The sequence below is a fragment of the Pleurodeles waltl genome, chromosome 8 (assembly GCF_031143425.1).
Source record: "Pleurodeles waltl isolate 20211129_DDA chromosome 8, aPleWal1.hap1.20221129, whole genome shotgun sequence".
Taxonomy (NCBI): Eukaryota; Metazoa; Chordata; class Amphibia; order Caudata; family Salamandridae; genus Pleurodeles; species Pleurodeles waltl.
This window is the reverse complement of record NC_090447.1, coordinates 1,137,553,599-1,137,581,385: the sequence shown is the minus strand read 5'-3', so window position 1 is coordinate 1,137,581,385 and position 27,787 is coordinate 1,137,553,599. Positions and strand designations below refer to the sequence as shown.

The 27,787-nt window shown below is 44.9% G+C and overlaps 1 long non-coding RNA gene across 1 annotated transcript in view; it reads left to right on the top strand.

The window, feature by feature from the left end:
* The window catches only part of LOC138249193 (uncharacterized), a 47,029-nt gene extending 19,876 nt beyond the window's left edge, over positions 1-27,153 (top strand). Inside the window, exons 2-3 of the long non-coding RNA XR_011194771.1 lie at positions 6,980-7,077; positions 26,953-27,153. This is a non-coding gene — a long non-coding RNA (uncharacterized lncRNA). The remainder of the gene's footprint in view (positions 1-6,979; positions 7,078-26,952) is intronic.
* Positions 27,154-27,787: the final 634 nt, after the last annotated feature.

Sequence of the window (27,787 nt, the reverse complement as noted above, 5' to 3'; positions counted from 1 at the left end):
CATGCTAAATTGGAAAAGTGCGTGAGGTCCGCTGGCTTCCAGGTGAACGGGCAAGCTGAAAAAATGGGCTGCTTAAGAAGGGGCTGCTTTAGTCCGAGATGCCAAGAGAGGATGGTGCTCAACGAAGTGGCTAAGGCCTGGGACACTGTAGAAGAAGAATTGAATCCAGGCGCGGAGGGCTCAGAGACTGCTTCTGCTGTGAATGCCTAGGGCATGAGAAGACATGGTCACCTTCCTGTGCTATTTGTGATCACCTTCCCTGACAGAGTTATTTCCAAAGCTGCTAGATTCACAGACCTGTGTACATATCAGATGATGTTGAGATAGGTGACCTAAGACCAAGCATTGGGTTTTGAAGGGTGGGGCGTTCTTTGTTGCATTAGTTGTTTATTTTTCACCCTTTTATAAAAAAAATTATTCACATAGTGTAATATGGCACCAAACCAGTGAACACAAGACTGAAGCTTACATGGGACATTATAGTGTCTTACTTAATGATTTATAGCCAATTTTGTACTGTGTATGTGCTGAAAATGCCAATACAATCAGGTGCAAAAACCTAAAAATGTTTGCCTCAAACCTCTAACCATGTCTGGCAATTAAAACGAACTTTTGGTATTATTCTAATTGTACTTGGCCTGTGATTGGAATTCCAGTAGTATGGATGTTTTGTGCTCTGGATGCTAAATCTTTGGCAATTTACGATGTAATCTTGTCCACTATGGCACTTTGTAAATTGATGCACTGGTGTGTGTAAAATCCATATTTATACTGAACCTCTGCTTTTCAGTGTTCTGATGCCTATGGCACCTGGTTCACATTTTACAAAACTATACAGCTAATTAAATAAACAGCACAATAAATGTCCATATAATACCGCAGAGGATTTTCTAGGTGAAGAGTTTGGGGGCAGGTAACGCAAATGAGGTACCCAAACACCATAATAACTTCCAGGGTATTCAGATCATCACATGCCAAGCTTATGCTCTAATCACTCCTGGTAACTGGTGCAGAAAGTGCACAAATAAAGAATAGCGTAACATGGAAACATAGTATGACACTTTACCTAAACCTACTTGCGGAAGATGTGTGCGGTGCAGACAGTGACACACATTTTAGGAATTTACTTACACCAAAAATAGTGGCACTCTCCAAAAGAAAGAACCACTCACCATCACAAGGAAGATATGGCACAGGACTTATCATGACATTTGTGAGGAAACGAGGTGTATTATATGGTGTGATTGTGTGACCTCACCGTGTAACACTTACAAACCCCTTTATGACCAGAAGGCTTCATTTGCTAAATCCTCTAGTTCAACCCTAGGTATTTGTGGTATAGAGGAGCAAGGCCTACACAAGGAACAAGTATAAAGCATTTAAACAGCACCAAAACAATTGAAGAAGAAATCGAGACACTCAAGAAAATTCATACCAATTTATAAAAATAGACTGTATTTGATATTTTTAGACATCACAATGAAAATGATCCCCTAGAAAGAAGTCCCAGAGAAATAGCAATTACAAGGTGTAGTAAATAAACACTGTTTCACTTAACCACAAACAAGCATTGACAAATTCAACTGATTTGAAACTTGGAAACTTCATTAAAAACATGGGTAAGGATCAATGTGGTTACTTTAAGTTACTTTAGGTGACTACATCCAGCATGGAGTCAATCAGGGAGACCAGCAAGGTCCACAGAAACAGTTACCTTGGAGGAAGAAGCAGTCTTCAGGAAGTTCCAGGCACTTTTATCCCTTTACAATAGGTTTCTATGGGAGTGGTCCTGATACAAGGGATACAGGATGCTGAAGATGCTCTAGGATGCTGTGGATGCAATGCAGTCAACGGGGATCTTCCTATGACTGTTTCTTGGTCCATGAACTTGGTGAGGTGGTCCTGGCCAGAGAGTCAACATTCCTCAAAGTTGTCTTGGTCCTGGTAGAAGTCTAGTTTCAACTAGGCTGCCAGTTGCCTGGTTTCACGGTCACAGTCAAGTCCTTGCTTAGATGATAACTTGCCTTCTGGATGAACAAGTACACTTCGATGACTCCCATGGGATTAGCAGATGGGGCAACTCAGAGTGTTGGGTCCTGGTCTCTGGTGCTGCACGGTCACGAGAGGCAGTGTTTTGAGGATTTGGGCTACCAGTTTGCCCCAGCAGCCTTCTTCAGCTGTTGTGGCCCTGTGCTGCGAACAGGAGGTCAGCCAACTGATCTTGGAATCTCTACTTTCAGCTTTGCTCCAGGAATGACTTCTCCACTAGTTGGACACAGACAGCACAATCCCTTTTCCTTTGCTGGCCACCAGGTTCAGCAGGCGCAGCCCATGCTGACGCAGCCTCCCATTGTTGAGTTCTTGGTGCAGCAGGGTAATCCTTCTTCTTTCCTTTTTCTCTAGCCTTTTGTGATCTGTGTTCTGAAAGCCAGGGGTGCCTTTTTTATTCCCAGAAAATGCCCTCAGGGTGGCCACAGACAGTAGCCAATGGGCTTTTAGGTTCCCTCCCTCCTGAGGACCACTTCCTGCAAATTGTGTCATCTGGCTATCACAGGATGAACCATTCTGCCCATTTCCAACACACCAGAACACGTCTCTTGGCGTTGAATGCTTCCTAGCCCACACCAGACATGTGGCTACCTTGTGGGAAGGCTGTCTCAAAGATATACCCTGTGTGCTGCTTTGACAGGCAAAGATAATTTAGGGAACAAAGTGGCAACATGATAAAAGTGTCACACTGCAACAAGTTACATTAATTTCGACTTGGACATCAAGTCCAGCTTAATGCAATGAGTCGCTTGACACCTTTCAGTATCAACTTTAGTAGTCTCAGTCAGAGGTTAGCAGGACTGCTGTGGCAGCCTGCCACTCTGCACTTGTCATTGGGATTACTAGCCTTTTCCAAAGTAAACACACCATTTCACATTTAGACTATACAGCACCATGCCTTATGGCTCGCTAGGCCTACCTTCTGGGTGACGTAAGTATTTTAAAAAGAGGAGACTTGGCTTTTTCATGACTTTAAATGGCAAAGTCAAGTTAGCAGTTTAAAACTGCCCGTTCAGTCTAGGAGCCATGTTTTACTCTTGTGACACCCAGAGTGGTACAATCAGTGCTGCAGTCCCTGGGGTAAATCTCTAATTTACAGGCCCTGAGCACCTGTGCACCATATATTAGCTTACGCCAATTGGGTAGAAGCCAATAAAACATACAGTTTTGGATGAGGGCACAGGCACTGAGGTTTGGTTAGCATGCACTTTCAGAATGGAAAAAAAGAGCAACATTAGTCCAAAAACATTGGGGGTGACCAGACAAAAGAGGTATTTCCTTACAACATTCATCCAATAAACGGAAGGAACCAAATCTTACAGAGGAATGTTAGGCAAGATCACATGCAACAAGTTAGCTTAGCTACATGTTTACAATGACACCATAAGGACAGCTTCTGTCAATCACACATGCTCATGGCCAGACTGGTACAAAATAGGCCCGGGCACCAAAAGAAAAGTTGACCCAGTTACTGTTATTGTATTTGTAAAGCGCTGGTGCTGAGCAGATGTGTGCGGCTAGGCCTGCCTATGGCAGGTTGGTTAATTGAAAAGCCAGGTCTTCATCTTCTTGCAGAGAAGGCTCTGATATGGAGTGGGAGGCGATTCCACATTTTAGAAGCGATGTAAGAAAACCTGATCTGGTACTGTGTATGCATGGGATGTGCGCGAGTAGGAGTCCTGTGAAACAGGAATATCTGGGTGGTTGGTGGAATGTTTGTTTTGATATCAGGGAAATCATCTGTAAACACTGGCCCAGCAGATCATAAAACAGGCCTACAAACAGACAAAATAACTGCCCACATGCTGACCAGTCAGAGCAGCCCATTAAACACAACCTGATTGCTCGTTAGGCCAGACCGATCCTGCACAGAACACCAAAACATTTCCCTTCTAGCCCACGCTTACATTCCCACAACCTTCCAACCAGACACAACAACTTATTTTAATCTTAGCTCTACGGCAGGGCTGTTTTATTATTCAATTCACAGTACACGGAAGCATATTGTGAGGCAAATGTGCCTCCTATAGATAAGAAAACCCTACGAACTGTGGGTGGCATCAATGATGTGCGATTATCAGGACACGAATCAGAAGCAGTTTGTGCATGGGAGACAAACAGGGAACAGGAGGTGCTTGACACACAACCATATTCTTATTGGTTAAAAATTATGGAATATTATAATTATGAATGCACAGCAAACTGACTGGCATGCTTTTTATCAATCAAAGAGGAGCTCTTGTGTTAGGATGGTTTGGACGGGATGATGGTAGGGAATCAGCATCTGTGTTGTAGTCTGCGCCTCTCGACGGCTGACGGATGGGCAGCTTGAACACAAATGTACAGCACTGTGTGTTCGGGCTATAAATGTGCAGGTACTTTCCAGAACTGAGTACCTGTCCTTTTTTAATTTGAAACGAAGAGTATCTTCACTAGTCAGCACCGCTGCAATACATTTACTGAGATAGTACTGGTGCCTAGCAGGAGCAAACAATTTCTCCAAATAGTGAGTGCCTCTACCTTTATATTTATTTGTAAAGCACTAGGCACGCAATCCACCCTTTAACTATAGTTCGCCAATTTCACTCAGCAGGCAAACTTAAAAAAGTGCAGATTTTGACAAAATGCTTAATCCATTTCTACTAAAGTATGCAGACTCTTCATCTTTTTTGCTCCACCACTGGCCCAGGCATAGCCACATATAACATCTCTGGTCATCACACTCTGAAACACTTTTCATATAGATCACCTGCAAAGTCTCACCTTTCCAGTCAAGCACAATCTAAGTCATGAATGCAACCCAGCTACCAAAGCGTAAAGGCGCCTCATCCGATTGCTATATAAACACAACTACAGTGCGATAGAACTGATTCACACATTACGACATGCTTAATTTATTTGTGTGCTTTTATCCTCCCCCGACCCAGCTTTACCTTAGTCCTCGACAGTCTGATTCTGCTTTTGAGTGAGACACAAAGGTTTTTTTATGATCGGAATCCTCCACCGGTGGAGGTTTTAACTCTATGTCTGTAAAATGAGGTTGGTAAATTGGGGACTGGTTTTATTGGTTTAAACTATTCTTTCCTACTCTGAAGCGAAAGGAGAGATTTGAGCATGAACATTTGAGCCATTTGGTGACGTTTCACTTTTCTGAAAGCATTGTGTAAAATAGTAAAGGTCATTTCCTCAGACAAGTCTTGCAGTGGACACCATCAAAACCATGAACTCCATCCACTGCGGATCCCCATCGGACCCCTGCCCTCACCACGTCTTCAACAAAGCCAGTGCAGCCATCGCGCCCCACCTCCGGAAAACAATCAACTGTTCCTTCGAGACAGCAACCTTCCCAGAAAGCTGGAAGCACACCGAGATCAACGCCCTTCTGAAGAAGCCCAAGGCGGACCCCAAGGACCTCAAGAACGTCCGGCCCATCTCCCTGCTCCCTTCCCCGGCAAAAGTGACTGAGAAGATTGTCAACAAACAGCTGACCCGCTACCTCGAAGTCAACAACATCCTGGACCCTTCCCAATCCGGTTTTCGCAGTAACCACAGCACCGAGACCGCCCTCATCGCCGCCACTGACGACATCCGGACCCTGATGGACAAAGGAGAAACAGCCGCCCTCATCCTCCTGGACCTATCAGCAGCCTTTGACTCGGTCTGCCACCGCACCCTATCAGCACACCTCCATGACGCCGGTATCCAAGAGAAGGCCCTGGCCTGGACCACGTCCTTCCTCTCCGGCAGAACCCCGAGCGTCCGCCTCCCACCCTTCCGCTCCAAAACCACCGAGATCATCTGCGGCGTCCCACAGTGATCCTCCCTCAGCCCGACACTGTTCAATATCTACATGGCCCCCCTCGCCCATGTCGCACGACAACACAACCTCAACATCATCTCCTACGCCGACGACACCCAGCTGATCATATCCCTCACCGAAGATCCCCACACCGCCAAAGCTAACCTCCACCGAGGAATGAAGGCCGTAGCCTACTGGATGAAGGACAGCAGACTGAAGCTGAACTCAGACAAGACGGAGGTCCTCATTCTCGGACCCACCCCATCAGCCTGGGACGACTCTTGGTGGCCCACGTCACTAGGCACAGCCCCGGAACCCACGGACCACGCACGCAACCTGGGGGTCATCCTCGACTCCACTCTCTCCATGACCAGGCAAGTCAACGCCGTCTCCGCGTCCTGCTTCAAAACCCTCTGTATGCTCCACAGGATCTTCAAATGGATCCCCCTCGACACGAGAAAAACCGTTACCCAGGCCCTCATCACCAACAGACTCGACTACGGGAACGCCCTCTACTCAGGAATTCCAAACAAGCTCCTGAGACGACTCCAACGCATCCAGAACGCCTCGGCCTGACTCATCCTCGACGTCCCCCGCCGCAGCCACATCACACTCCACCTGAGAGGCCTGCACTGGCTCCCCGTCAACAAAAGGATCACCTTCAAGCTCCTGATCCACGCACACAAAGCACTGCACAACACCGGACCCACCTACCTCAACAACCGACTCAGCTTCCACACCCCCACCCGAAGCCTCCACTCAGCCAACCTCACCCTCGCCACAGTCCCCCGCATCCGAAAAACCACCGCCGGTGGCAGATCCTTCTCCTACCAGCGCCGCCAAGACCTGGAACACTCTCCCCACCATCCTACGACAGACCCAGGACCTGCTGGCCTTCAGAAGACTCCTCAAGACCTGGCTCTTCGACCAGTAGCACCCCCCCTCCCCATCGCCTTGAGACCCTCGCGGGTATGGAGCGCGCTTTACAAATGCAGTGATTGATTGATTGATTGGACACTGCCCGCCTATACATGCATGGTACAGTGTTCATATAGTGTTATCTCTCTTGCAGGGTTGCAAATAGCTCTACACACTGCTGTTTAACCTTTGCATATTATTCTTATCTTTTAGACACAAGCAGCTGAGCGAAGGCAGCAAGTGCGAACAAGTCACTCATGAACGCAGGAACATGCCCAATCTCACGAGCGCGGACTGAGTCCCTCTGCATGGTAAATTAAAGCAATGACGGTCTCTCTGTGAGTTTTCAGTGACTGTATCAAGACATATCACACAGCAATGAACATAGGCTTAAAAGAAACCATATGTCATCAATACTTATTGGAAGAAACCGGTCAATGAGAAACAACAATGATTTTGTTAATGATTAGAATTGAAAAAGTTCAAATTCTGAAATTATTGGACTGTGAATTGACTTATTCTATGTCTGTGGAAGGAGGGGTGGTATTAGGTGTGTCTCAAGCACTCATGTTCTCCCTTTCAAAGCATTTGCCTCTGTAGGTTTCTACTCCGTTAGCCACTTGCTGTGCTTCAGACTCTCGTGCACCATACTGTGCTGATAGCAGTCAGACTGAGCATAGCGCTTACCAGGGAAGAAGTCTGTTCTGGCACTTCATTTCTGGTCCTGCGGCACCTCCTTATCACAAGGCTTTTCCACTGTAAGGCCACCACAGCCTGGCTGTTAGCTGTTGGTGGTGTTGTCTTACTGGAAGGCAGGCTCTGCTCTCTCTGTCTCACAGCCTCAGATCCCTTGACAGGGCAGAGGGTGGCTGGTCGCCACATTTATTAGCGTGTTTTTTTCGACCACTGGGAAGGAACACAATATGCCTACAAACTGTTGACTAACTTCACTGGTTGTCATTCATGTCAACAAATTCATCCAGCCTGGGCAGCTGAATTTATGTCTGGTGAGCTGCTGAAGGGACCTGCAGGACAGGACTTGAGGCAGTACTCACTCAAGCTAGGGAAAACAGCATCCTGCCAGAAGGACCTCTTGTAAAGCAAAGAGCACTGCACAGAAAAAAAGCAAACCTGCCACCTCCACTCTGGGCCAATATCTGCTGTACGCTTGGTAGTGACTGTCTGCCTTACTTCTAAACAACAGAAAGCAATGTGTCTCTGGATCTACCCACGTGGGGATAAAGTGCCATCCTCCTGACCTGGATGGCTGAAGTTATTTATGAATTTAGAACCATTTGGTCTGCTCAGAGAGACTGAGACAGGCCAGGCTTGATCAGAAGTTGAAGCCCAGCCTTTTATCTTTTACTGTAAAAAAACATAACCGCAGAGTGCTCACGACCCTTCCTTGCCCAGCTCACAGTGTCAGTGAGACAATTCACTTGCTCTGGGCTGGCTGTAGCAGCAGTTTAGTCACTGCCAAGAAGCCAATTTAAAGTGTGCTGGCTTCTTTTGTTAGGCAGCCTCGCTAGTGCCATAATGCGTGACTAATGCATTTTAGTTTGGTGATGTGGCCACCAGCACTGAAATGCATTAGTCTGACTACTGATGCGTAGTACTTGGCAGGACTGCATCCACATATTTTTTAAAGTAAATCTAACATTGTGTTTGCAATCTAAAGCACCTGCTGTCTCAGACAGGAACATAGATTGCTATTGTTGGACTTGGCCCTATACGCAGGGTCACTCCCAAGCTTTTTGCCCTCAACCCTCCTGTCTTCTGCATTTTGTTTTTGTTGGAATTAGGACTCTGTGCACTTAACCACTTCTAACTAGTGTTAAAATGCTTACATCCATTCCTCAAAGCATGGTAAAATTGTCTTACATCCAATTGGCACAATTAATTTACGTATACTTTCCTAATAAAGTGGTTCAACATGTACCCAGGGTCTGTAAATGAAATGCTATTATTGGTTATGCAGCACTTATTGTGCCACCCACTTAAGTAGCCTTGTAAAACGTGTCTCAGGCTTGCCATCTTAGCCTGTGTGCAGTTTCAAACTGCCAATGCGACCTGGCAAAATAAACCCCCTTTTTTAATATATATGTCACGCCTAAGATAGGCCCTAAACAGCCCATAGAACAGGGTGCATTGTATTTCAAAAGTTGGACATATACTTCTAAGTTTTACATACCCTGGTAGTGAACAGCTCACAAATTCACTAGTGTGAAGCCCACTGCTCCCATAGGATAGTATTGGGTTGCCTTATTACATTTAATAAGTGATAACTTTTGTTTGGGAACAGGTGGAAATATAAAGTTTGGTATCTAAGGAACTGTAATTCAAAACTGGTAAAGCTGTATTTTAAGTCACAATTATGAAAATGCCACTTTTAGAAAGTTTCACTTAAAAATGCTCCTAGAGGAATTATTTAGATATTTAAACTCACCGGGAAGGCCAGCATGTGGTGTGATTTAATAGATTGCACATACTGTTTTTTAATTAATTTTTCTGACATGTAGGTATTATTTAACAACACTGAGTCCTGATGATGGTCTGATGGACCTCTGACTGCCACTACAGGCCGAAATGTCGACATTACCTTCTTATTTGACAAGCTGAACTGAAAGTCAATGATATTGCTTGAACTGGGACTGAAAACCAGGCAGTTATTGTGCAGAACTGTGTCATGAGGAGGGTTATGACCCCTTTCTGGATCTGCAGTTGTGATTCAATCTTATGATCTAGAGGGGTTATATACAGTGTTATTGTTCATGAAATGGACATTCGCTGGAATTATTGTATAGTTTTTTGAACTTCCTGAATACTATTGAGTAATATATTGGATTTTAACAGTACGGAGTTGTCTTATTCATTAATTGAAGAATGGAACATATGTACGCATACTATATCTAAATAATTCCTCTAGGAGCATTTTTAAGTGAGAGATTGTCTGTACTCACTTCCTAGTGGAATACTGGGTTGCCCCTAAGTGTGTTCTTTTACAAGAGCAGAGGTATCTCTGCGAGGGCCCCTTTATCATTAAGTGACTGTATTAGTCTTTCGAGAACTATGATCAATGCAGGTGAACCCTTAATTTAGTTAATTTTTGATATCTATGTTTAATTTGTGTAAACATCTTTGTTAAGTGCACCTTGAGAATTGATAACTGGATAAATGTCTGAGCAAGAAACATTACCTTACACTGATGATTACATTGCTAGAACAGCAAGCGGCCCGTCTCTTCTAGGACTACAGAAGGCATCCTTTTTACATCACAACAGGATTCCACTTTGGCCCAACTAGAAAAATTGCATAAGAAATTGGTAAAGACTGAGCTACACGCCAAGTTTTTAACAGATTGTTTAAATGCAAATATTATCCCAGTGGGGTGACAAGTACAGAATATTCCGATTATTTTTGTGAATGATGAGGAATTTAAAATTGGGTTCAGTTTCGTTTAAAAAAAATGCTCAAGAAGTTGGATGGTCCTCAGCATAGAAACAGCTCTAAAACATATTGAAAAGATTAAAAAAGAGATTACAGAGCTAGAAAAGAAGTTCTTGGAGGATCAAACTATAACCAATAACTAATATCCTGAAGAAGACAGATAAGTTACAAAAAGACGATATAGTAAGGAGCACACATATCCATATCTGAACAAAGATTTTTACCAATATGTACAGTAAATACTGGTGATACTCGGAAACATATTGTCACTTTCTCAGATACTACGAGTGATTCTGACAGTGAAAACTGTTTCTACTGCAGGCCTCCCTAATACAAGTTGCAATACTGAACCCTCCACCTCTAGACAAACTTTTTTAGAAAGGGGCCAGAGACCAGCACGTGGAAGGGTAAGGAACTTCAGGCAGGGTGGTTCAGAAACCAATACACCCTAGGGTTCAGACATTACGAGTGGTAGACAATATGACACATAATCCTGGTTTGGAGGAGGTACCGATCTTCAACCTTTCCTCACACGAGTTAAGTTCTAAAGAAATTGAAGTTATGAGTACTGGTCTATCCTTTGTGTTAACTCATAGGAATGACCCATTTTTTACTCAAATAGAGTTATATAAATTTTTTAGGACCTTGAGACTTAAATTTGGTTTACTAAAAATCCACATGTGAGTCCAGAAAGTATCACATGCTTGTGATGTGCCTCTGCTCTGTTTGAGGTAGAGAGAGTATTCAAGGAACATAAATATGTGCAGTCCAACTTTACTAGAGTTCAAAATTAAGCTTTATCTTCCCTAGTCAGCAATAAAAATATAGTTATCAAACCTGCTGATAAAGGAGGAAGCATCATTATTCAAGACAGAAACGATTATGAACAGGAAGTTTTAAGACAACTACCTAATCCTTCACATTACAGCAAATTAAAGAAAGACCCTACACCATCCTTCAGAAGTGAAATTCGTGAAGTTCCAATAAGGGTCTGCTTGGTGTGTGGTTAAGCAAATGCAATATGACTACCTTAATAAGGATGATTTTGCCATACCAGCCTTTTATGTTTCACCCAAAATCCACAAAGACACAAAGAAACCACCAGGAAGACCCATTGCGGCTGGCTGCCAGTCTGTTTTACAACCACTTGCAGAATATGTTGAGAATATGTCATTCTCAAATAATGTTGATTTGATCATCAAACAGATTGGTATTGACAGTGGACCCATTCACACTGCACTGTACACATGATGACCCAAGTCACACGCACAACAAAGTCCTGGGTTTGCCTGCATCACATTCAACTAGACCTCAAAATGGGCACAGCCATATCTTTCCTAGCCACTGTTTTGCCTGCACTGGTGGCAAGATGTAATTTTCAGGCTATCCTCCAAAGTGCAAATGATCTGCACATTTTAGCAGCTGCTTTAGTCAAAGTGAATTGGCAAGCTTCACACATGTCATGTGAATACACTCAATATCATAGTTACTTGGCACAATAGGATTAACTGCAACTTAACTTTGTACAAGGTCTCTGCTTACTGTAACTCTAAACCGTGTTAGGTAGATGTCACAATACAACCAGTGGAATTTTTCATTTTACAACAAGTGGAGCTGCCACTGGGCACACAGAGGCCACAGAACAGACTGCCACTACCCCCAGGATGAAGCCCTCAGTGAAGAAGACACTCCTGGAGGTATGGACGTGGAGGACGGTTTTGGTCCATCTGGCCAATGTGTTCAGGTGGCAACAGTGAGTCTCACTGTGCCCACAAATTCACCTCCCAGCCCGGTTGCCTCAACATCACAGGCAACCATTTGCCCCCCAACCTGCACAGTGTCTACCATCTTGTGACCCCACCCCCCAGTCCTATATCCTGAGTTGAAGCGCAACACTTCTAACAACGAAGGGTCCAGGAACAAGCTGGAAAGGGCACCCTATGGCAAGGGCACATATTCACTCTTTGGACTGATCCTGAACCACCTACCAGTTCCAGTGGGAAGAGTACTTTGGACTTTGGACTACCAATGGTGTGGCATTTACTCCAATGATTTCATTCACCATGACTGACCCCCTCACTTTACTATTTTGTTTATTTCTGTCCAAAATGTATTTTCTGTATTAGCATTGTAATAAATTCACCCATCACAAACTATTTGTCTGCTGTCTTAAATTTAGCTATCTAGAGATGTAAGACCATGTGAACCATACAGTGAAGGAACAAGCTACTTATGCAAACAGGGATATGTTACATGTACACAGTGTCCAGCTCAGGATTCCAACCATTATACACAAACGCATTAGTACAAGTGTCTGGTCAAACCAAATATTTTATTACAGTGTTCAGCACATAGGCTGTCAATATGTCTGGACTACTGGAAATCAAGAATGAGTGACTCATACTGAGTAAATGAACATATTTACAGGTACAAACCCCCAGTCCACGGAATGAAGGGATTTGCTAGAAACTGTCCTGTAGAATAGGCAAACAATAAAGTGATTGATGTCAGCAGCTTGAACCTTATCACATACCACACAAAAGTAATCTAGCATCACAAAATCCAAGATAAAGACAGATGGCAGTTCAACAGTCCCTGATTACAGGGCCATCATGATCAAGTTACCATGCCTCTGGTGTTATTACATAAACATATGGCAGTGTTGTGGCACAGGCAATGTGGCCTGCAATGATGAAACCCACCTACAGCTATATACAGGTCATACAAAAGAGTGGTTAGCCAATGTGAAGGTAAATGACTTGGTCAAAAGAAGCTAGGACTGCATATTTTATAAGCACATGATGACACATATGATGCATCAGGCCCACCACAACACACTAAACAAGTGCGATGGCCACTTCTGTACCTCCATCCAAACACTGTGCAAACTGTCTTGTTACAGGTCTCATACATCCGAACTCGGTGACCTACATTCCGTGGAACAATCCATGTCCACTTTGTATGTCAGAACCACATCAGATACCTGCCAAAGTCACAACTCTGAAATGCCCACATGAAGATGTTAGGGTGAAGGTACCTGCAGAAAGAACAAAACAAGGAGTGTAGGCTTGAAACCATACCTATGGCACAAGTCACAAGCAAGAAACTGAAAAACGAAGTACATTGCAAGGAAACTAACACAAACAAAGCAACGTCATCAAGGTGGGGATGTGTCAACAGCTATCTCATCAAGCAGCCTTTGGCTGAACATTGCAGATTATCAGCTCCCTAGTTGTTTCCAAAACGCTCAACTTTACACTTTCTCACAACTACAGTTCATTGTGCAGTCACAGTCATTACATCACATGACATACTTACACTAATGAAAAGTAGCTGATGATGAGATCTTCCCTCAGGTCAGCTCGTTACTCTTCACCACTGTCATCCTCACTTGGCATTTCAGGAGTCACACCCGGTCGCATTGAAGGCTCCCTCTCCTCTGGGATGTATGGGAGCATACAGCGTGCCACAGTGATCTGACACACGTTCCCAGGTGACTAGAGGAGGGCTCCACCAGTCCGGTCCAGGCAGTGGAATCTGGCCTTCAGGAGGCCAAAGCCCACTCCACTATCTGCCGTCTCGTCCATGGGCCTAAGTGAAGTGGTCTTCCCCTGGCATAATTGGATTCCTCTCTGGTGTCAACAACCAAGGACTGTTTGGATGTGCAGAGTCTCCTGTTAAGGAATGTGACATAAGTGCAACAGTGAGTCACTCACTTCATGAATGTAGCACCTGACATTGCACACACACAATCAGGACAGACGTGACTTAACAACCAGCCAGGTCCTCTCTGGATGCAGTTGTGACATTAGCTGGAGTATGGTGCTGTTCTACATTAAGAAGGAACCCTGGGCTGATCCTGGGTAACTGTCACAGACATGTGAGTTGTAGAGATCTGCCAGACAACTTCCACATTGTTCTTTCTGATGCAGTAGACTTGTTCACTGGCCTGCAGTGGCACCAAGCCAACATGTGTGCCTTAAATGGCCCACACCACATGTGGGAGGTGTCCAAAACCATAAAAGTCAGTCTTCACATTGGCTAAATTGTCACGTTGTGGGAACCTGATATAGCTCTCAATGTGTTTTATCATTGCTGAGAGGAAATCCCTTAACACCAGACTGAACATAGGTTGGGACATACCACAGATAGGACCACTGTATGATGGAAGGACCCTGTTTCCAGGAATAGCAACACTGACATGACTTGTACAATGGGTGGTATGCAGGCTGGATAATTAATAGCTGGCATCAGTTCTGGCTCCAACTAACTGCATAAGTCCACTATTGTTTGCCTATCCAGGCCGTACAACATAATTATATGCTGTTGCTCCATGGTCGGAAGGTCTGGCAGCGGACGGTAGACAGGAGGTTGTCGCACCCTCCCTCTCCCAGGGTACCTGTGTGTGACAAGACATGATTTGTAACATTAGTCAGTATGTCCACAGCAAAATACATTATGCATGCCAATTATATCATGTGACAAAGCATTTCTTACTAGATAGACATGACACCCCGTACACGGTAAACATCACAGCTGGCAATCACACTAGGGTCACATGTGACTCCCATGGTTGCCAACACGTGTCCACAACATAGATTTGAGGAAAACTCAAAGTTGTGCTACACAATTGGCCTTCGAAATGTGACTGTGTATTCCGTCTGCCAAAATGACCGTCGGTGGTGGTGGACTGTGCACCGCCATCAAACTCCATCATGGCCTGCAACACACTTCACTTGTGGTTGTGTAGAAGGACCTACATAATTAGACAGAATAAGGATGTTTGCAATGCCACGGAACATATTCTGTAGGTGTGACACAGTTTACAAAGCCAAAAACAGTATTTCAGGCCACCAAAATGGCAGATGTCTGACCTACTCTACTGGACATCCGGAACCGCCTGCGACCACCGGGGGAAGTTGTCAGGGCAGTAGGTGGTTCCAACCGCGGCAGACACAGCCGTAGGCTAATGTTGTTGCCTGTGGTGGTGGCAGTTTAATGGCTGTGTCCGCCCGCAGTGATGTCCACGTATGTGGAAGATGTGACCGCCATGTTGGGCACATGCACTCACTTGACTCCTGACACTGCTGCCAGCAGCACCTCCACTACCAGCGCTGATGTGTGCCACCTCTGGGAGTAATCATGCCACATCCAGCAGGTGACAGGGCCCCTGCCTTGTCTTCAGAGGAGCTGGAGAGGCTTGTGGATGAGGTCCTACCCTGTATGGACACCTCTATGGTTTACCAGAGGAGCAGGTAAGATTCTCATAGACACAGTTGAATCTATTTGACACCATCCTTTCCCTCCTCGCAGGGTACAATGTGCCCCTGTGTGCCAGTAAGACTTCTTGGACGGATTCAGGTAAAGGTAAACTGAGACCAAAAATCTACGTTTAGACCAAAAGTCTAAGTTTAGAGGTACAGTCTAACTTTAATCATAGTAAAGTTAGACTTGGTCTATGTTTGGACCAAAAGTCTAAGTTTAGACGTAAAGTCTAACTTTAGTCATAGTAAAATTAGACTTTTAGTCTTACTTTAGACTTTTGGTCTAAGTTTACACCAAAAGTCTAAACTTAGACAAAAATTCTAGCTTTACTGTGAGTAAAGTCAGACTTTAGGTCTAAACTTAGCCTTTTGGTCTAAACTTAGACTTTTAGACTAAGCTTAACTTTGTGAATCAGGCCCAATGTGTACCTGTTTTTTCAGTCTGAGTGGCATCGATGGGATGTCCATTGTGCAGGTGGCCAGCACTATATGTTAAGTTCAGTCACATTGTGTTGTGGTGTGTTGTGTGAGGTTTCTAAGGTCCTAGATAAGAGTGTTGGGTGCATATAACTAGGTAAGGAAACTTGACTGCCATCCAATGACATCTCCTTCTTCATGATTGTTGTAAATGTTGGACAACATCTATGTGCATGACAGCATGACAGTGTAGGAAAGTACCATCTTGCCTGGCATGTTACCCCCATATTTCCCTGTATATATATTGTTTTAGTTGTATGTGTCACTGGGACCCTGCCAGCCAGGGCCCCAGTGCTCATAAGTGTGCCCTGTATGTGTTACCTGTGTTATGACTAACTGTCTCACTGAGGCTCTGCTAATCAGAACCTCAGTGGTTATGCTCTCTCATTTCTTTCCAAATTGTCACTAACAGGCTAGTGACCAATTTAACCAATTTACATTGGCATACTGGAACACCCTTATAATTCCCTAGTGTATGGTACTGAGGTACCCAGGGTATTGGGGTTCCAGGAGATCCCTATGGGCTGCAGCATTTCTTTTGCCACCCATAGGGAGCTCTGACAATTCTTACACAGGCCTGCCACTGCAGCCTGAGTGAAATAACGTCCACGTTATTTCACAGCCATTTTACACTGCACTTAAGTAACGTATAAGTCACCTATATGTCTAACCTTTACCTGGTAAAGGTTGGGTGCTAAGTTACTTAGTGTGTGGGCACCCTGGCACTAGCCAAGGTGCCCCCACATTGTTCAGGGCCAATTCCCCGGACTTTGTGAGTGCGGGGACACCATTACACGCGTGCACTATACATAGGTCACTACCTATGTATAGCTTCACAATGGTAACTCCGAATATGGCCATGTAACATGTCTAAGATCATGGAATTGCCCCCCCAATGCCATCCTGGTATTGGGGAGACAATCCCATGATTCCCCGGGTCTCTAGCACAGACCCGGGTACTGCCAAACTGCCTTTCCCGGGGTTTCACTGCAGCTGCTGCTGCTGCCAACCCCTCAGACAGGTTTCTGCCCTCCTGGGGTCCAGCCAGGCTTGGCCCAGGAAGGCAGAACAAAGGACTTCCTCAGAGAGAGGGTGTTACACCCTCTCCCTTTGGAATAAGGTGTCAGGGCTGGGGAGGAGTAGCCTCCCCCAGCCTCTGGAAATGCTTTGATGGGCACAGATGGTGCCCATCTCTGCATAAGCCAGTCTACACCGGTTCAGGGATCCCTCAGCCCTGCTCTGGCGCGAAACTGGACAAAGGAAAGGGGAGTGACTACTCCCCTGGCCTGCACCTCCCCTGGGAGGTGCCCAGAGCTCCTCCAGTGTGCTCCAGACCTCTGCCATCTTGGAAACAGAGGTGCTGCTGGCACACTGGACTGCTCTGAGTGGCCAGGGCCAGCAGGTGACGTCGGAGACTCCTTCTGATAGGCTCCTTCAGGTGTTGCTAGCCTATCCTCTCTCCTAGGTAGCCAAACCTCCTTTTCTGGCTATTTAGGGTCTCTGCTTTGGGGAATTCCTTAGATAACGAATGCAAGAGCTCATCAGAGTTCCTCTGCATCTCTCTCTTCACCTTCTGCCAAGGAATCGACTGCTGACCGCGCTGGAAGCCTGCAAAACTGCAACAAAGTAGCAAAGACGACTACTGCGACCTTGTAACGCTGATCCTGCCGCCTTCTCGACTGTTTTCCTGGTGGTGCATGCTGTGGGGGTAGTCTGCCTCCTCTCTGCACTAGAAGCTCAAAAGAAATCTCCAGTTGGTCGACGGAATCTTCCCCCTGCAACCGCAGGCACCAAAGAACTGCATCACCGGTCCTCTGGGTCTCCTCTCAGCATGACGAGCGAGGTCCCTTGAACTCAGCAACTCTGTTCAAGTGACTCCCACAGTCCAGTGACTCTTCAGTCCAAGTTTGGTGGAGGTAAGTCCTTGCCTCCCCACGCTAGACTGCATTGCTGGGAACCGCGTGTTTTGCAGCTACTCCAGCTCCTGTGCACTCTTTGAGGATTTCCTTTGTGCACAGCCAAGCCTGGGTCCCCGGCACTCTAACCTGCATTGCACGACCTCCTGAGTTGTCCTCCGGTTTCGTGGGACCCTCTTGTGCAACTTCGGGTGTGCTCCGGTTCACTCCACTTTGTAGTGCCTGTTCTGGCACTTCTGCGGGTGCTGCTTGCTTCTGAGTGGGCTCCTTCTCTTCCTGGGAGCCCCCTCTGTCTCCTCACGCAGTTGGCGACATCCTGGTCCCTCCTGGGCCACAGCAGAATCCAAAAACCCTAACCGCGACCTTTGCAGCTAGCAAGGCTTGTTAGCGGTCTCTCTGCACGGAAACACTTCTGCACGACTCTTCACGATGTGGGACATCCATCCTCCAAAGGGGAAGTTTCTAGCCCTTGTCGTTCTTGCAGAATCCTCAGCTTCTACCATCCGGTGGCAGCTTCTTTGCACCCACAGCTGGCATTTCCTGGACATCTGCCCACTCCCGACTTGATCGTGACTTTTGGACTTGGTCCCCTTGTTCCACAGGTACTCTCGTCAGAAAATCCATCATTGTTGCATTGCTGGTGTTGTTGTTTCTGGCAGAATTCCCCTACCACGACTTCTGTGCTCTTTGGGGAACTTAGGTGCACTTTGCACCCACTTTTCAGGGTCTTGGGGTGGGCTATTTTTCTAACCCTCACTGTTTTCTTACAGTCCCAGCGACCCTCTACAAGGTCACATAGGTTTGGGGTCCATTCGTGGTTCGCATTCCACTTCTAGAGCATATGGTTTGTGTTGCCCCTATCCCTATGTGCCCCCATTGCATTCTATTGTGACTATACATTGTTTGCACTGTTTTCTATTGCTATTACTGCATATTTTGGTATTGTGTACATATATCTTGTGTATATTTGCTATCCTCATACTGAGGGTACTCACTGAGATACTTTTGGCATATTGTCATAGTACCTTTATTTTTAGTATATCTGTGTATTGTGTTTTCTTATGATATTGTGCATATGACACTAGTGGTACTGTAGGAGCTTCACTCGTCTCCTAGTTCAGCCTAAGCTGCTCTGCTAAGCTACCTTTTCTATCAGCCTAAGCTGCTAGACACCCCTCTACACTAATAAGAGATACCTGGCCTGGTGCAAGGTGTAAGTACCCCTTAGTACTCACTACAAGCAAGTCCAGCCTCCTACAGACAGCATGAGCCATATATGCACTTTACATGATTCATTTGAGTATCTTGTAAGCAATGTGTATAGTATCACAGATCTTCCAAACCACATCTGGCATTGTCCTACTGTTGCTACACAAACCACATGTCGAATTACTGATGCCTACATGATGTACAGTCCTGCATGGAAGTGATGGAAATGTGTCATGTAGGTTCTGTTTGTTCAGCTGCAGAGGCCAGGGCCTGTCATTTGCATTTCCAAGTATGGTACCTAGTCCAGCCTGTCTGTGGGAGAGTCACTGTGGCTATGCAACTGTGGCACTTCCTGTACACCAGCAGATCCTGTCATGTGGAAAATATGATGCTCTTGTGGCAAACGTGCCCCGAATGCCTCATTCCTTTGACTAGATTAGGAATGGGTACTGAGGTACATCCCAGAAGTAGTCCATATGTGCATTTCAGAGGCAGCACCTCCGCTACGGCAGAGGAGTGCTGTCCCCACCAGAAGCAGCAGCAGCCGCAAAACGTTTACTATAAAACAACAATAGACTACATTTATTATTGTTTTATTGTAAAAGGGGAGGGTCCATGAGGCTGTGACGAGCACAAAGGGGGAGTGCACAGCACTCCCCCTCAGTGCGCATGTATGTTTGACTAGATGTCTCGGGCCGGCACAACACACATGCGCATTGGGCTCTCTCCAAACCAGCAATGCAGGCACTGCTTTGCTGGGTTGGAGACAGCAGGCAGAGACTTTCACTCCCCCTGGCTGAGTGCTCCGTCCAATCCTAACATTGCTTTCATACTGCCAGCAGCATGAAAGCAGAGTTAGGATTGGTTGCAGGGCAGGCTGGGAGCGGAGTAGTAGTGGAGAAGAGCGGAGCGGAGCACTTCACCAGCACGGCATGTAAGGTAAGTTATTTTATTATTTAAAAAAAATAATTGTTGTTTCTCCCTCCTATTACATGCCGCACCGCCCTGCCCTTTTTCACTCCTGCAAGCTGTCACTGGTGCATTTTGTCTCATTGTCAGCGTCCCCAGATCGTTTGTCACCTTCACAAAAGTCATATTTGTCCTGTACATGCTTATTGCACTAATAACAGTCCCACAGTGCAGACAGTGAGTTGATTCCTGGGAGGCCATGATATGTGTCAGTAAATTGGTCACATAACAGAAATTGTACAATTAGTACCTTTGTATGTTGGATGCCATTTCTGTATGATAGACACATATGTCCTAAGGAGTTTTCTGTTTACAGGTACATACCACAGAACCCACCCCTGAAATGAGTCGGCATTTAGTAGACCTCATGTCAACACATGCACAAGGAATACACTTTCTGTACTCACCATGCCAGCCCATTCATTGTCACTCAAGTATAATAGTGAAGTCTGCAGTATGGAAGTGGTCTGTAGGGACTGTATGGAGTGAGTCAATCTTGTGGAGTGTGAATGTGTTTGTCCATTCAGGCCTAAGGTGTTTACTCTTCAGAAGCCAAGTATGTGTGTAGTGTTTCATTGTGGCTCACATCACAGTACATGTTGCTGGAACATAGGCTACCTCATGTCAGTATGCTTACTTAGTTATTGTAGTCCCTGAGTAGAGTAGTGGGTTAGTCTGCAGGTAGACATGAATGTCTGTAGTCATGTCCCTATACTTATTGCCTTGTGTGCTTTACACTTGTGGTGTTAACAAACTGCCAATTTCTAGATTGGTATTTCTGACATTTGTATGACTCAACCATTTGTGCAAAACCTCTGATTGTAATCTCTTGATTTGTCACTTGCATTCATGCAGGTCAATGCCCATCAGAAGAAGGGGATATGGAGAGCTATTGCCCAGAAGGTGTGGATCCTGGGGGTCTGCAGCCAGTAGAGCACCCACTGTCACAAGAGGTGGGAGGACCTGAGATGCTGGAAGATCGCAGAGGTCCGGCTGGAGCATTCCTCCCAGCGTGGGTGGGGTGCACTTCGGACCATGACCACCTTAATGTCACGCATCCTGGTGATGCATACCCAGACCTTGATGGGAGTTTGAGGGGAGCACAGCAGCCACAAGGAAGCGAGTACAGGGCATATTCCTTGCTGTCACATTGCCAAGTTAATGTGTTAGGTTCTGACATCTCTCCCTGGCAATTAGGGATGAGCCATGTGTGACACAGTACTTGAGTGGCTGTTTATGTAGATATGTGATGTGGTCCATACTGATGTGCCTTGTCACAAGAGGCCTTGTCACAGGAGGTGGGATGACCTGAGACGCTGGGCTTAGAAGATCACAGAGGTCCGGTTGAGCTGTCCTCCCAGCATGGGCGGAGCATACGTCGGACCATGACCCCCTTAATGTCATGCATTCTGGTGGTGGGGAACCTAGACCTTGATGGGAGTTTGAGGGGTGGTGAGTACAGGGCATATCCCTGCCTGTCACATTGCCAAGTTAATGTGTTAGGTTCTGACATCTCTCCCTGACGATTAGGGATGAGCCATGTGTGACACAGTAGATGAGTGACTGTTTATGTAGTTATGTGATGTGGTACATACTGATGTGCCTTGTCACAAGTGGCTTTGTCACAAGAGGTGGGAGGACCTGAGACTCTGGGCCTGGAAGATTCCAGAGGTCCAGCTGGAGCTCTCCTCCCAACATGGGCGGGGTGCACGTCGGACCATGACCCCCTTAATGTCATGCATCCTGGTGATGACGTACCCAGACCTTGATGGGAGCTTTAGGGGGGACAGCAGCCACAAGGGGGTAAGTACAGGACATATTCCCGCCTGTCACATTGCCAAGTTAATGTGTTAGGTTCTGACATCTCCTCTTGGTGATTATGGATGAGCCATGTGTGACACAGTAGATGAGTGACATTTTATGTAGCTATGTGATGTGGTGCATACTGATGTGCCTTGTCTATTGGCCTAGGGACCTAGGACACAACTGGATACAATTGACACAAACATTTCTCTCTAGAGACAACACCTGACTACGTACATGGATCAAGCAAGTAATGTTTCTTGTTGTAGTGGGTGTCAATTCTATGAAGCACACCACTACTCCTCAGTCTTACAGGCCAAATGTAAGGAAGTGATATATTACTGTTCTCAACCATGTGCCTGACAAAATGCGTATATAGGCATCTGCCCCCAGAGGCTACTTGTCTTTAGCATGTGAAGGATGCTTGTCCCTCACGACTGTCTGTAGTGTGAAGATAGCCAACATACATGTGACAGTGCATACATTGTTCTTTGGGTCAGCTACAGATAAATACTTTCCCTTGGTAAGTGGGGAATGTCCATTGACATGATTTATGTGCCCTCACTGTTGCCAACATCATTTGTGCCTACATGTTAGCATGTGCCCTTTTCTCTTTTGACAAAATGTGTACGCTGCTGTTTCATGCATGTTCTACCTGTGTTCATGGGATGGATCCTGTATTCCCTCCCACATATGTGCATGCCAACCTGTGTGTGGAATAGGACATTTTCAATGGGAGTACATTTCATGTGGTGCCACAGACAGGAGTGTGTCACCATTGACTGTTGGCCAACACATACCCTCAACCATCATTGATTGCCATTTGGCATGTACAACTGCAGTAGCAGTAAGGGACAAAGCGTGTACGACTAGATATTTTAGCCACAATGTGCATTTACAGGCCTTTAATGTGACATCATGTAGCAAAGTACACTGCACATGAGTAAAGGGGAATGTTTGCTGGCATACATCATGGAGTGACTTGCAGTTATGTTGAAATCACATGTGGTTGGGAACAACCATTCATCCACAGACATCTGAGTTTGCAGGACCAAAATGGAGACAGTAATGTAGCTTCCCATTGGCCAACATGTTGAGTGCCTTCCACAGGTACTTGCAATTCTGTGTGCCTCTCCAACATACAAAGGACTAATGGCATCTACTTATGCAATCAGATTAAGTAATTGTAAGGGGTGCCAGACATTAGTGGTGATTTCCCTGGGGCTTGCTGATTCATTGCATTGTGGATTTTAGGGACATATCTCCCTGTCAATTTGCACATGATGTCTGAAGTGCCCATTTCCACGCCAAATGTGTGGCATTTCAGAGCAACATTAGTACTACCTTCATGACTCCATTGCGACAAATTTCACTTGGTGAAATGTGCATTGGTGATATGTTTACCTGAGTAATTCCATGTCACCTTCTCCAAGCTACTGTACTGTTGTCAGCAACATGGAATGTTCTGGGAATATCATATCTTATTGTTGTGTTATTGTGTATGTGACAAATAAATATCTGCATGACCTTGTTTGGGATCTGTGGGAATGAAGTAGGCATTGGGCTAGGATTGTATTACAACAGGTAACTGAGGTATGCTTCATGAGGCAAAGCATTGAAGGTGACAAAGTCTCCTACTTGTTCAATGGTCACTGTTATTGCTCAAGTTCAACCATGCAATTGTAGTTTTCTCAAATCCTGATTTTCCTGTGGGCAACTGTTGACAGTTCAGGTGGCATACATGCATATGGTATGGTACATGTAGGGTCCACTTAAGTTGAGTTTGATGCTGCAGTCTACTTGACTTCATCATAATGTTTGCTAATCAGAGCTGTTGTTCAAGTGTGATCAGGAAGATGTGGTGACCCTTTTTAGGGTCAAGTGCACAAGTGCTCCGTCCCTGTTGTAATCTCTCTTTGGGCTTTTAACCACACCCATGTCAGGCCTGTCACTTTAATTGGTTTGTGGGCTTGCTTTTTAAAATCCATTTCATTTCATTAGTGAAAGGCATGCATACGTCATGCATTTTCCGGTGTTTAGCCCTCCTCGAGCGCACCAGGCAACTACTGAAAACATATGAGGCTCCATGTTTTCAGCCTGGTTTCTGCACTACTTAATCTTTTTATTTTCCATGCAGCACATTCGCGCTGGATTTTTGGTTTTCAATTTCACCGCGATCGCGCTGGGTTTTATATAGGGCAATCACGCTTGTTTTTTTCTTTCAATTTATGTGCCAAGAAAAGTCCAGTTAGGAGTTTACATTGCTGATAGCTCTAAATCGAGCCATTGAGAGACTCATTGCATTGCAAATGCTTCTTCTCTTCGCATTTACAGCATCAACCCAGGCAAGTGAAGGAGACAGGGCACAGCCAAGTGAGTAAGCATCTGGCCATGGTAGCTCTGGTGAAGACACCACCAACAGGGAGGGACCCAGTGGTTCAGAGAGTGAGGGGAGTGCCACGGAGGAGACCAAGTCTACATCCTCATCATTGGATTCAACCTCCAGTGGACACTGCCTAGTGGTGGCGGACCCATCAGGACATACTCCTGTATCATCTTTGTCCACCCCCCCCCAGTTTTTTCACCACCCTCCCTGTTGCTTCCCACCCAGTTGGCCGTTCCTGCTCACCCAAGAGGGTGGGCGCCTCCTTTGCCGCAGGTACATCTGCCCCAGCCCCTGTTATCCCTGCTGCCCTGAGTGAGGAGGCTATTGACCTCCTGAGGAACATTTCTGTGAGTCAGACTGCCATTGTGAATGCCGTTCAGGGATTGGCCAGCGAACTTCAGCAGAATAATGCTTTCCTGGAAGGCGTTCATAGTGCCATGGCCGGCCTACAGAGATCTTTTCAGGCTCTAGCCTCCTCACTGATGACAGCCAGTCACCCCCCCACCTTCTGTCCCCCTTTCACCTCACTCTTCCTAACTCTTCTCCTTCCTATCCTAAGCACACATACTCATGCGCACACACACCTCAACACACACAAGCAGCACACATAAACACAAACACCACAAGACACACTGGCATTCAGGCACCCACACACACATCAGTCACCACTTCAGCAGACACCCCTACCATCCCCATTGACCCTGACACCACATTAAGCATACCCACAGGCACTAACACAGTGACATATCCACCACACCCACCATACCCGCAGACACCACCCCAACTGGCACACATACATCCACCACATCCATCATATTTGCAGACATCACCCCAACTTTTTGGTGTAATTCTGTCCAACGGTTCAGGCTGTAGTCGTGTCTAAAGGTCCAATGGGAATTATCATGGGAAACACAACTTTTTGACCCTCCTTTTTCGTGGCCCCACTTGATGGATCACCCAGAAGCTTTCTGTGTACAACAAGAATCAACGGGGAACTTTTTATGGAAAATATTGTGAAGATTTGTCAAACAGTGGCAAAGGTATAGGCAAGTCCAAAAATGCTTTTTCTATGGAAACATGGTCCAAACTATAAGTACCTAGTGCCGACCGCCACTAGGTAATAGATTTATATAAAATATATATATATGTTCACACACCACATGAATGACTAAAGAACAGTGGGACATTTTCTTAGAGCCAGACCCATTAGATTCTGCAACACACCAGGATGTTTTTGAGTATGATTGAAAGATCTTTGAAGAACAGCATATTATTTTTTAACAATTCAATATTTGAACAACAACGTGGGGATGCTATGGGTACTTGCTTTACCCCAGCTATGCAAATTTGTCTATGGACTAGTGGGAGGAGCAAGTACTCAACAGCCCTCCTCTGGAGAAGTGGATGGAGAATACTATCATGTGGGTCCGGTTCGTTGATGATGTGTTTGTTATCTGGAGAGGAGATGTAAGTTCTGCCAATCTCTTTGTGGCTGAAATCAATGAAAATGATTTGAATTTGAAGTTTATGAGTACTGTCAGTGAAAGAGAACTAGAGTTTTTGGATGTCAAGTTAGTGGTTAACCATAACAATTTTACATTAACACTGTTCAGGAAACCCAGTGCTGGCAATAGTACCTTGCATGTGAGAAGTTTTCATGCCACTCCGCTCAAGGAAAGCATACCGTATGGTGAGTTCATCAGAATAAAAATAATTTGCAATACTACTGATGAGTTTTAAAAAATCCGAAGAGGAGATAATTAAGAGGTGCATGTGAAGGCGATACAGTAATAAAACTCTGGAGACTGCCAGAAACAGAGTCTCTGTGGATAAAAGGGAGTACATTTTGTTCAGGAGACCTAAGAAACAACAACAAGGGGATGAATGTAGGTTCATTACTATATATCACTTGAAAAACTAGACGTTCAGAGCAATGCTGAACAATCATTGGCAGCTACTAAGGAGTGATCCTATAATAGGCACTCAGATAACTAAGAGACCAAGTTTCACATTTAAGAGAGCTAGATCAATGCAAGATACTTTGATAAGGAATGATGTGAGAATAGAGAAAGAATTGTGACTGAAACCCAGGGATAAATTTGTGAAATACAGCAAAGGTAAGGCCTGCAGGAATGGTGAGAACGTCACAGAAAGAAGGATGCAGAGTGGGAAGGTAAAAAAGATCAAATGTTGTTACACCTGTAGGAGTAACTATATTGTGTATTTATTAAGATGTACATACCCAAAACTCTACGTAGGGAGTACCACTCCACCAGTGCATAAGCATATTCTACAACACCTTAGAACTGTAACAAATTAAATTGTGATCCACATACTGATCCACATTCCCTGTTGCTAGGTATTTTCATGTAGTGTATAATGGGGAAGAAAATCAGTTTAGGTAAGTGTCATTGATGGTATCTCCAATGAAGTAAGGAGTGGAACTAGAGAAAGAAAAGCTTAGAATTCTTGAATTGAAGTACTTTCTATCTTCTGACAGCAGATAGCCTAATGGTTTGAATTATGATGAAGAAATGTAAGTTCATGTATAGTAGGAGGCTACATTCTACATACTTCCTGTTTTGTCATGCTCTTTCCACTTCATAGCTTGAAATTGTGTATATACATTGACAGTGACTTGCTTAGAGGTTTTGAAGGTTGGGTGTTTCATATTTAAGAGTTTAATGAAGTGTTGTTTGTTTACTGTTTTTACAGATCAGCTGCTGGGATCTTATAAAACTACTCACTTTTTTGAGAGAGGAATGAGAAGGAGCTAATATATGGTGGTAATGCTCTTTGGGTTGTTTTCTGTATTGGATCTTGTACCTAGATTGTATTTAATCACTATTTAGAAGAGCACGGAATGGACATTGTTGTACATTTTTGTATTACTTGTGAACTGAGTTTTAGCTGCCACAGGGGGCCATACTATGCCTTTAGGCAGTAGGTGCTGTAATTAAATAAGAAATCTGATTTCACATATGTTTTGTTTTCTCTTGTGCCAAGAAGAAGTTACTCACTTATTTTCTCTTTTTTCTTTATTTCCATATTGTATTATTATTTTGATATAAATAGACAACTTGGGCTTGATTGTATTGTTCATAAATTTTTTGACTGTATTATTTGAATACAAAAGTGCCATACGAATGGAGAAAATATTTCAGTATGAGACTATAGGACCATTATCCCCACAGTTAACATTATTGTCACAGGTGTTATTAATAATTTTGTTCATCACTCAGGGCTTTACAGTATTTATTTACAAGCTTGTAAATTGTGAAATACATTTGAAATGAAGAATTTGGGAATGAGGATTTAAGATCAAAAAATCTTTTACGTTTAATATTATTGCTGCAAGCACTGTGATAATTAATAGAATTTCTCGTAAAAGCAAATAGTTCCTTGTAGTAGTATGTTTTTATGTTTGTTACGTCATGAGCACTGTTTTCACATAACTATATATATCTGCACAAAATGGTGATATGCATTGTGACTAAGACTGTTTTTTCAGCCGAAACGCACCAATGCTGTAAAACTGCTGGCAATTAAA